The sequence below is a fragment of the Pseudophryne corroboree genome, chromosome 11, assembly GCF_028390025.1.
Source record: "Pseudophryne corroboree isolate aPseCor3 chromosome 11, aPseCor3.hap2, whole genome shotgun sequence".
Lineage (NCBI taxonomy): Eukaryota > Metazoa > Chordata > Amphibia > Anura > Myobatrachidae > Pseudophryne > Pseudophryne corroboree.
In genome coordinates this window covers 211,777,719-211,788,364 of record NC_086454.1, presented here as the reverse complement: position 1 = coordinate 211,788,364, position 10,646 = coordinate 211,777,719, and the positions used below count along the sequence as shown (strand labels likewise).

General features: G+C 46.3%; 7 non-coding genes across 7 annotated transcripts; 1 reads left to right on the top strand and 6 right to left on the bottom strand.

Moving 5' to 3' along the window:
- The first annotated feature begins 244 nt into the window (after positions 1 to 244).
- Positions 245 to 408, top strand: LOC134970742 (U1 spliceosomal RNA). The gene has a single exon (XR_010190010.1). It is a non-coding gene; the product is annotated as a U1 spliceosomal RNA (small nuclear RNA).
- Positions 409 to 967: 559 nt separating this feature from the next.
- Positions 968 to 1,130, bottom strand: LOC134970472 (U1 spliceosomal RNA). Its single transcript, XR_010189788.1, has one exon. It is a non-coding gene; the product is annotated as a U1 spliceosomal RNA (small nuclear RNA).
- A 150-nt stretch (positions 1,131 to 1,280) lies between these two features.
- On the bottom strand, positions 1,281 to 1,444 carry LOC134970752 (U1 spliceosomal RNA). The gene has a single exon (XR_010190018.1). It is a non-coding gene; the product is annotated as a U1 spliceosomal RNA (small nuclear RNA).
- Positions 1,445 to 2,110: 666 nt separating this feature from the next.
- Positions 2,111 to 2,275, bottom strand: LOC134971020 (U1 spliceosomal RNA). The gene has a single exon (XR_010190188.1). It is a non-coding gene; the product is annotated as a U1 spliceosomal RNA (small nuclear RNA).
- Positions 2,276 to 7,963: 5,688 nt separating this feature from the next.
- LOC134970470 (U1 spliceosomal RNA) lies at positions 7,964 to 8,126 on the bottom strand. Its single transcript, XR_010189786.1, has one exon. It is a non-coding gene; the product is annotated as a U1 spliceosomal RNA (small nuclear RNA).
- Positions 8,127 to 8,263: 137 nt separating this feature from the next.
- Positions 8,264 to 8,427, bottom strand: LOC134970749 (U1 spliceosomal RNA). Its single transcript, XR_010190015.1, has one exon. It is a non-coding gene; the product is annotated as a U1 spliceosomal RNA (small nuclear RNA).
- Positions 8,428 to 9,100: 673 nt separating this feature from the next.
- On the bottom strand, positions 9,101 to 9,264 carry LOC134971022 (U1 spliceosomal RNA). Its single transcript, XR_010190189.1, has one exon. It is a non-coding gene; the product is annotated as a U1 spliceosomal RNA (small nuclear RNA).
- Between the last annotated feature and the right edge of the window lie 1,382 nt (positions 9,265 to 10,646).

Below are 10,646 nucleotides of genomic sequence, written 5' to 3'. Positions count from 1 at the left end.
CCATATGCAAATCCATCTGCTGCAGGCCTTCCCCCAGGAATGCTTGTACTAGTTGTTGCATTTGGTTTGTTGTTTGGGGGTGCTTCAGTATTAGGCAGCCTTCTGCCCTCCTACGTTCATCTGAAAATATCTCCCTGCAGTTGTTGTCCCCAGATGAGAGTTCCCTTGTGCTGCCTCAGTTGAATCTCCTTTACTTGACGGAGGTGTGCCTGAGCAGCGGCCCTCCCCAGCCCTATTTCAAATCATACTTATTTTGCATAGGAGATACCATGGTCATGAAGATTGTTATCCCTGGGTGAGTTTCATTCATTGCATTCTGTGTATGCTGATCCCTGTGATTTCCCTAAATGTGGGAAACTCGACTGCATAATTTGTGGTAGTGGGGGACTGTGTTTGTGCTTTCCTCTGGTCAGCTCTGGTAAAAGTCAGATCTCTTTGTCTCAGATCTTCCTCTAGCCTTGTTCTTCTTTCGAGAGTTCCCTTGTGCTGCCTCAGTTGGATCTCCTTCACTTGACAGGGGGGTGCCCGAGCAGCGACCCTCCCCAGCTCTAGTTCTAGTTGGCTGGAACCCTCGTCTGCATATGAAAAGAGAAAAGGGGCATGCAGGGCATGGCGGCCTTTTGCAGCGCTTGGATGACCCCTAGTTCGCATTAAACACCCCCACCCTCCTTCGGTGTGGGGCTCATATTGGCCATGCTCCAGCCCCTGAAGCATTCAAGCTGATTTGTTGCAGCAGCTGGGCACTGTAACAGCTTCAGAGCTGCTCTGTAAGGCAAGTAAAAGGGTGTGCGCCGTGTAGTTCTCATTTTGCATTGGAAGGCACAAAGTAAGCAGATGGGAGGAGAAGTAAGGATAGTGCGCAAGGGCATAGAAGGTAGGGGCTCAAGAAAAGAGAAGTGGAAACAGACACTGAACTAAGCTGGAGAGAGACCTGAGACAAAGAGATCTGTATTATACCAGAGCCAACCAGGGGAAAGCACAAATGCAGTCCCCCACTACCACAAATTATGCAATCAAGTTTCCCACATTTGGGGAAATCGCAGGGGCAGCACACCCAGAGTGCAATGGGTGAGCCTTGCCCTGGGAGAAGCACCTTCATGATCATATTATCTCACGTGGCATGTAAGTAGGAGTTGGGCTAGAGCTGGGGAGGGTCACTGCTCGGGCACCACCCTGTCAAGTGAAGGAGATCCAACTGAGGCAGCACAAGGGAACTCTCGAAAGAAGAACAAGGCTAGAGGAAGATCTGAGACAGAGATCTGACTTTTACCAGAGCTGACCAGATGAAAGCACAAACGCAGTCCCCCACTACCACAAATTATGCAGTCTAGTTTCCCACATTTGGGGAAATCACAGGGGTCAGCATACCCAGAATGCAATGAATGAACCTCACCCTGGGAGAACAATCTTCATGACCATGGTATCTGCTATGTCAAATAATTATGACTTGGGATAGGGCTGGGGAGGGCCGCTGCTCAGGCACTCCTCCATCAAGTAAAGGAGATTCAGCTGAGGCAGCACAAGGGAACTCTCATCTGGGGACAACAACTGCAGGGAGAACACATATTTTCAGACGAATGTGGGAGGGCAGAAAGCTGCCTAATACTGAAGCACCCCCAAACAACAAACTAAATGCAACAACTAGTGCAAGCATTCCTGGGGGAAGGCCTGCAGCAGATGGATTTGCATATGGTGCTGTCATCCAAGCAGTGGGCATAGTTGGCTGCAACCCTTGTCTGCATATGAAAAGAGAAAAGGGTCATGCAGGGCGTGGTGGCCTTTGTGGGGTTGCGCTTGGATGACCCCTAGATCGCTTTATACACCCCCATCAGTGTGGGGCTCATGTTGGCCATGCCCCAGCCCCTGAAGCATTCAAGCTGATTTCTTGCAACAGCTGGACCCTGTAACAGCTCCAGAGTTGCTCTACAAGACAAGTAAAAGGGTGTGAGCCCTGCAGCACCACCACCTGTAGTTTGCATACACACGTAATGTGTTAAAACGCACAAATTAAGCAGACGGGAGAAGAAATAAGGATAGTACGCAGAAGCTAAAAAAAAAAGACTCAAGAAAAGAAACCCGAGACAAAGAGATCTGACTTATACCAGAGACAACCAGGTTAAAGCAGAAAAGCAGACCCTCACTCCCACAAATTATGCAGTAAAGTTTCCCACATTTTGGGAAATCACAGGAGCAGTACATCCAGAGTGTAATGGGTAAGTCTTGCCCTAAGACAAGCACATTTGTGACTATAGTATCACACCTGGCAGGTAAGTAGGAGTTGGGCTAAGGCTGGTGAGGGCCACTGCTCAGGCACCCCCTGTCAAGTGAAGGAGATTCAACTGAGGCAGCACAAGGGAACTCTTGTCTGGGGACAACAACTGCAGGGAGGCCACATCTCTTCAGCCGGACGTGGGAGGGCGGAAGGATGCCTAATACTGAAGCACCCCCAGACATCAAACCAAATGCAACAACTAGTGTAAGCATTCCTGGGGGATGGCCTGCAGCAGATGGATTTGAATACGGTGATACCATCCAAGCAGTGGGCCAAAGTTGGCTGGATCAGATAAGATTAGGCATATCCAGTGTGGTGTGGCTGTAGATGAGCTGTTGGTTTCTTTTTTTATATAAAGAGAAGTAGCAACACACCAAATAACTTTATTTTATTAAAAAATAATAAATAAATTCAAATAAAATGATGATTGCATGCCACACTGAGTGTCGAACCCAGGAATGCATGCATTGCAGGCAGACACTGTACTCATTAGGCCATAGTCTATCATGGCACAGACAGGCCCTTCGGGTGTATATGTGATGTGTTTTATCTTATTACTTAAAAAATAAAACTGATTGAATCCACTAACAGTGTCAGAAAAGCAATGGTGACCCTCTGGGAGACATATTAATGAGATAGGGACCCAGTGGCACTGTGCATTAAATATTTCTGCAAATTTTAAGCAACTGAACTGGAAATGCTGTCTGAAATATTAATGCTGTTTATGCTATCGCTATTCGGGATTTTGTACACAACATAATGACAAAATGAATTGAGTGAACAGAGCGGCAGCATGGCATTGTATTTTAGACTTTTTTTATATAAAGAAAAGTAGCAGCACACCAAATGACTTTATTGTATTAAAAAAGAATAAATAAATACATTAAAATAATATAATAATTGCATGCCGCATTGTATCGAACCCAGGAATGCATGCATTGCAGGCAGACACTGTACTCATTAGGCCACAGCAAACTATGCTACAGAGCTGCCCCCCAGGTGTTTATGTGATGTGTTTTATCTGAGTGCTTTTAAAAAAAACTGATTGAATCCGCCAAGTGTCGGAAAAGCAATGGAGACCATCTGGGAGTCATATTGATGAGATAGGGACCCAGTGGAACTGTGCATTAAAAATGTCTGGTCATTTAAAGCAACTGAACCGGAAATGCTGTCCGAAATATTAATGCTGTTTATGCTAATGCTATCCGGGATTTTGTACACAATGTAACGACAAAATTAATTGAGTGAACAGGGCCGCAGCGTGGCATTGTATTTTGAAGAAGCTGACTTTTTTATATAAAGAGAAGTAGCAACACACCAAATTACTTTATTGTATTAAAAAAGAATAAATAAACACACTCAAATAAAATAATAATTGCTTGCTAGGCCACAGCCAACCATGATACAAGCCAGCCCTCCGGGTGTATATGTGATGTATTTTATCTGATTGCTTTAAAAAAAATCAGATTGAATCCACTATCAGTGTTGGAAAAGCAATGGAGACCATCTGGGAGTCATATTAATGAGATAGGGACCCAGTGCCAGTGTGCATTAAATATTTCTGGCCATTTGAAGCAACAGAACCGGAAAGGCTGTCTGAAATATTAATGTTGTTTATGCTAATGCTATCCAGGATTTTGTACACAACGTAACAACAAAATGAACAGGGTGGCAGCATGGGCAGCGTGGCATTGTATTTTGTGGAAAGGGATTTTTTATAAAGGGAAGAACGTGATTGGCCAGCCTCTCATAGATCACTGCCTACTGCCACAGCATTGTATTCAGCACTGTAGACTTAAGGTGGAGCATTCGCCACCCAGCGGTTAAACTGTGTATTACATGGCATGGGATACAATGCACGCCATAACGTTATTTCCAACTCGCGACACAGGACCCTAAATAGTGTGCTATGAGCAACGATGTATGAGTATACATCTGTAGCTGCATAACACTGGATATGTCCAATGTCATCTGATCTTGGAAGCTAAGCAGTGTTGGCCCTGGTTAGTACTTGGATGAGAGACCACCTGGGAGTACCAGGTGCTGTATGTAGTTTTACACTACCAACACTGTTCTCTTGATGCATTCCATTTTGAAACATATTCATTAATATACCAGTTTTTAGAAGTAGAAGAGCTCTAACAGAAACCACAAAGCTTATCTAAAGCCACACCACACTGGATATGCCCAATCTCATTTGATTTTAGAAGCAAAGCAGTATTGGACTTTGTTAATACATGGATGGGAGACTGCTGGGTAGTATCAGATTCTGTAGGTGTTTTTAAACTACCAACACCCTTTTCTTGGTACATTTAATTTTTACACGTATTCTTTTATGTACCACCAGAAGTTAGAAGTAGAAGAGCTCTAACAGAAACCACCAGCTCATCTACAGCCATAGCACACTGGATTTGCCCAATCTCTCCTGGTCATGGAAGCTGAGCAGTGTTGGTCCTGGTTTTAGTACTTGGATGGGAGACCACCAGGAAATACCAGGAGCTGTGTGTATTTTTACAATACCAACACCGTTCTCTTGATGCATTCCATTTTGAAACATTGGGGCAGATCTATTAAGCCTGGTGCACTGATAAAGTGCAAAGTGATAAAGTACCAGCCAGTCAGCTCCTAACTATCATTTTTCAAACCCAGCCTGTGACATGGCAATTAGGAGCTGATTGGCTGGTACTTTATCACCATGCAAATTATCATTTCACCAGGTTTAATAAATCGGCCCCTTTTTCATTTATGTACGAGTAGTTAGAAGTAGAAGAACTCTAACAGTAACCACTAAGCTCATCTACAGCCACACCACACTGTATATGCCCAATATCACCTGATCTTAAGCCTGGTTTGTTCTTGGATGTGAGACCACCTGGGAATAACAGGTGCTGTAGGTAGTTTTATACTACCAACACCGTTCTCTTGATGCATTCTATTTTGAAACTTATTCATTTATGTACCAGTAGTTAGAAGTAGAAGTTAGAAACAGCAAAAATCATCTACAGCCGCATCACACTGGATATGTCCAATCTCATCTGATTTTGAAAGCTAAGCAGTGTTGTGCCTGGTTAGTTTTTGGATTTCAGGCCCTGCCTTCTGGTTTGGCCACAACACCTCAGATATTAACCAAGGTAATGGCCGTGATGACGACACTTCACCATCAGAGAATCGGGATCCTGCCAAATCTGGATGACTTGCTGATCCTGGTGAACTCCCAAGAGGTTCTCCACAGTTATCTGGAACTGGCGGTACAATTCCTACAAGTCCACGGGTGGCTCATCAACTGAAAAAAGTCCTCGCTGGTCCCTGCTCAGAGCATGGTGCACCTGGGGGCACTGCTGGACACACACAGCCAACGATTGTTTCTGTCTCCAGAGAAAGTCCTGATTATTCAGGACAGTATCAGATACTTCCTCTCTCGCCCAAGAGTGTTGATACACACGACGATGCAAGTACTAGGCCTCATGGTGTCGGCTTTCAATATGGTAGAGTACGCTCAATTTCATTACCGCCCTCTGCCGAGGATAATCCTCTCCAAGTGGGACGGCCTGCCTCATCGGATAAGGTCTCAAATGATCGCCTTGATGCCAGAGGTTCATCTGTCACTGAGCTGGTGGCTACAGGACCAACAGTTGAGCAGGGACCGTTCCTTCTGGATCTCCAACTGTGTCCTCCTGACAATGGATGCCAGTCTGCTGGGCTGGGGCGTGGTGTTGGAGCAACACTTTCTCCAGGGTCGGTGGACCAGGGAGGAATCTCTCCTCCCGATAAGCATTCTGGAATTGCGGGCAGTGTTCAATGCATTGACACTGGCCCTGCCTCTAGTACAAAACAGGCCTGTTCAAGTACAATCGGACAAAGCCACCACGGTACCATACACAAATCATCAAGGCTGCACTCAAAACTACATGGCAAAGCTGGAAGTATCAAAAATCCTCCATTGGGTAGAACGTCATCTGCCAGCAATATCGGCAGTGTTCGTTCCCGGAGTCCTCAACTGGGAAGCGGATTTCCTCAGTCGTCAGGACGTTCACACTGGAGAGTGGAGAGGCTGCAGCAGAAATGTCTGCACTGGTGTCAGTAGGTGACTGAGGAGATAGTGGGTGACTGAAGCATGTATGAGTGGGAGATAGTGGGTGACTGAGGCCGGGTGACTGGGAGAGAGTCAGTGACTGAGGCAGGGGTTACTGGGAGATAGTGGGTGACTGAGGCAGGGGTGACAGCGATAGTGGGGGACTGAGGCAGGGGGTGACAGGGAGATAGTGGGTTACTGAGGAAGGGGTGATAGGAAGGGGTTGGGTAAGTATGGGAAGAAAGTGGGTGACAGGGATAATAAAGGACTGAGGCAGGGGTGATAGGGAGATAGTGGATGAGAGTGTCAGGGGTGACAGGGACAGTGGGAGACTGAGTCAGGGGTGACAGGGATAGTGGCTGACTGAGGCATGGGTGACTGGGAGGTAGTGAATGACTGAGTCAGGGGTGACAGGGATAGTGGGTGACTGAGGCAGGGGTGATAGGGTGACAGTGGGTGACTGAGGCAGGGGTGACAGGGATAGTGGGAGACTGAAGCAGGGGTGGTATGGAGACAGTGGTTGACTGAGGCAGGGGTGACAGAGATAGTGGGTGACTAAAGCAGGGGTGACTGGTATAGTGGGTGACTGAGGTAGAGGTCGCAGGTATAGTGGTTGACTGAGGCAGCGGTGACTGGGAGATAGTGGGTAACTGAGGCAGGGGTGACAGGGAAAGTGCGTGACTCAGGCAGGGGTGATATGGAGATAGTGGGGAGCATATCCTCACCTCACTGACAGCAGCATATCTCTGCCTCACTGCAGCAGCACATTCCTGCTTCACTGACAGCAGCACATCCCTGCAACATTGACAGCAGCACATCTCTGCCTCATTGACAGCAGCACATCTCTGCCTCATTGACAGCATCACATCACTGCTTCACTGACAGCAGCACATCACTGATTCACTACCAGCAGCACATCCCTGCCTCACTGGCAGCAGCACATCCCTGACTTACTGACAGCTATAATCTGGGGGCATAACTGTGGCCATGCCCATCCCCTATGAAGCCATTCCCCATGTTTTCTGCCTAACTGTTTTGCCTGCGGGGGAGAAGAGGGGGGGAGGGGCCAGTGGAAACTTTCGCACTGGGCGCCACAAGGTGTGGAACCAGCCCTGCACGTACAGTATGCCCCCACAGTGCCAAATAAACTTACTGTATGCCCCCACAGTGCCAGATACACATACTGTAAAGCCCCCACAGTGCCAGATACACATACTGTACAGTATGCCCCCAAAGTGCCAGACACACATACTGTACAGTATTCCCCCATGTTTATTTTACTATTAGAGGCAGCATTTTTAGGTAAACACCCCCACCCTCCTTCGGTGTGGGGCTCATGTTGGCCATGCTCCAGCCCCTGAAGAATTCAAGCTGATTTCTTGCAGCAGCTGGGCACTGTAACAGCTCCAGAGCTGCTCTGTAAGGCAAGTAAAAGGGTGTGGGCCCTGTAGTTCTCATTTTGCATTGGAAGGCACAAAGTAAGCAGATGGGAGTAGAAGTAAGGATAGTGCGCAAGGGCATAGAAGGGAGGGGCTCAAGAAAAGAGAAGTGGAAAAAGAGAGAAAACTAGGCTGGAGAGAGACCTGAGACAAAGAGATCTGAATTATACCAGAGCCAACCAGGGGAAAGCACAAATGCAGTCCCCCACTACCACAAATTATGCAATCAAGTTTCCCACATTTGGGGAAATCGCAGGGGCAGCACACCCAGAGTGCAATGGGTGAGCCTTGCCCTGGGAGAAGCACCTTCATGATCATAGTATCTCACCTGGCAGGTAAGTAGGAGTTGGGCAAGAGCTGGGGAGGGTCACTGCTCGGGCACCCCCCTGTCAAGTGAAGGAGATCCAACTGAGGCAGCACAAGGGAACTCTCGAAAGAAGAACAAGGCTAGAGGAAGATCTGACTTTTACAAGAGCTGACCAGAGGAAAGCACAAACGCAGTCCCCCACTACCACAAATGATGCAGTCTAGTTTCCCACATTTGGGGAAATCACAGGGGTCAGCATACCCAGAATGCAATGAATGAACCTCACCCTGGGAGAACAATCTTCATGACCATGGTATCTGCTATGTCAAATAATTATGACTTGGGATAGGGCTGGGGAGGGCCGCTGCTCAGGCACTCCTCTGTCAAGTAAAGGAGATTCAACTGAGGCAGCACAAGGGAACTCTCATCTGGGGACAACACCTGCAGGGAGAACACATATTTTCAGATGAATGTGGGAGGGCAGAAGGCTGCCTAATACTGAAGCACCCCCAAACAACAAACCAAATACAACAACTAGTGCAAGCATTCCTGGGGGAAGGCCTGCAGCAGATGGATTTGCATATGGTGCTGTCATCCAAGCAGTGGGCATAGTTGGCTGCAACCCTCGTCTGCATATGAAAAGAGAAAAGGGTCATGCAGGGCACGGTGGCCTTTGTGGGGTTGCGCTTGGATGACCCTAGATCGCTTTATACACCCCCACCCCCCATCAGTGTGGGGCTCATGTTGGCCATGCCCCAGCCCCTGAAGCATTCAAGCTGATTTCTTGCAACAGCTGGACCCTGTAACAGCTCCAGAGTTGCTCTACAAGACAAGTAAAAGGGTGTGAGCCCTGCAGCACCACCGCCTGTAGTTTGCATACACACATAATGTGTTGAAACGCACAAAGTAAGCAGACGGGAGAAGAAATAAGGATAGTACGCAGAAGCTAAAAAAAAAAGGCTCAAGAAAAGAGACCCGAGACAAAGAGATCTGATGTATACCAGAGACAACCAGGTTAAAGCAGAAAAGCAGTCCCTCACTCCCACAAATTATGCAGTAAAGTTTCCCACATTTTGGGAAATCACAGGAGCTGTACATCCAGAGTGTAATGGGTAAGTTTTGCCCTAAGATAAGCACCTTTCTGACTATAGTATCACACCTGGCAGGTAAGTAGGAGTTGGGCTAGGGCTGGTGAGGGCCACTGGTCAGGCACCCCCTGTCAAGTGAAGGAGATTCAACTGAGGCAGCACAAGGGAACTCTTGTCTGGGGACAACAACTGCAGGGAGGCCACATCTCTTCAGCCGTACTTTTGAGGGCGGAAGGATGCCTAATACTGAAGCACCCCCAGACATCAAACCAAATGCAACAACTAGTGTAAGCATTCCTGGGGATGGCCTGCAGCAGATGGATTTGAATATGGTGATACCATCCAAGCAGTGGGCCAAAGTTGGCTGGATCAGATAAGTTTAGGCATATCCATTGTGGTGTGGCTGTAGATGAGCTGTTGGTTTCTTTTTTTATATAAAGAGAAGTAGCAACACACCAAATAACTTTATTTTATAAAAAAATAATAAATAAATTAAAATAAAATGATGATTGCATGCCACACTGGGTAACGAACCCAGGAATGCATGCATTGCAGGGAGACACTGTACTCATTAGGCCATAGTCTACCATGGCACAGACAGGCCCTCCGGGTGTATATGTGATGTGTTTTATCTTATTACTTTAAAAAAAACTGATTGAATCCACTAACAGTGTCAGAAAAGCAATGGGGACCATCTGGGAGTCATATTAATGAGATAGGGACCCAGTGGCACTGTGCATTAAATATTTATGCAAATTTGAAGCGACTGAACTGGAAATGCTGTCTGAAATATTAATGCTGTTTATACTATCGCTATTCGGGATTTTGTACACAACATAACGACAAAATGAATTGAGTGAACAGAGCGGCAGCATGGCATTGTATTTTAGACTTTTTTTTTTTGATAAAGAAAAGTAGCAGCACACCAAATAACTTTATTGTATTAAAAAAGAATAAATAAAATACATTAAAATAATATAATAATTGCATGCCGCACTGTATTGAACCCAGGAATGCATGCATTGCAGTCAGACACTGTACTCGTTAGGCCACAGCAAACCATGCTGCAGATCAGCACCCCAGGTGTTTATGTGATGTGTTTTATCTGATTGCTTTTTAAAAAAAACTGATTGAATCCGCCAAGTGTCGGAAAAGCAATGGAGACCATCTGGGAGTCATATTGATGAGATAGGGACCCAGTGGAACTGTGCATTAAATATTTCTGGTCATTTAAAGCAACTGAACCGGAAATGCTGTCCGAAATATTAATGCTGTTTATGCTAATGCTATCTGGGATTTTGTACACAACGTAATGACAAAATTAATTGAGTGAACAGGGCCGCAGCGTGGCATTGTATTTTGAAGAAGCTGACTTTTTTATATAAAGAGAAGTAGCAACACACCAAATTACTTTATTGTATTAAAAAAGAATAAATAAACACATTCAAATAAAATAATAATTGCTTGC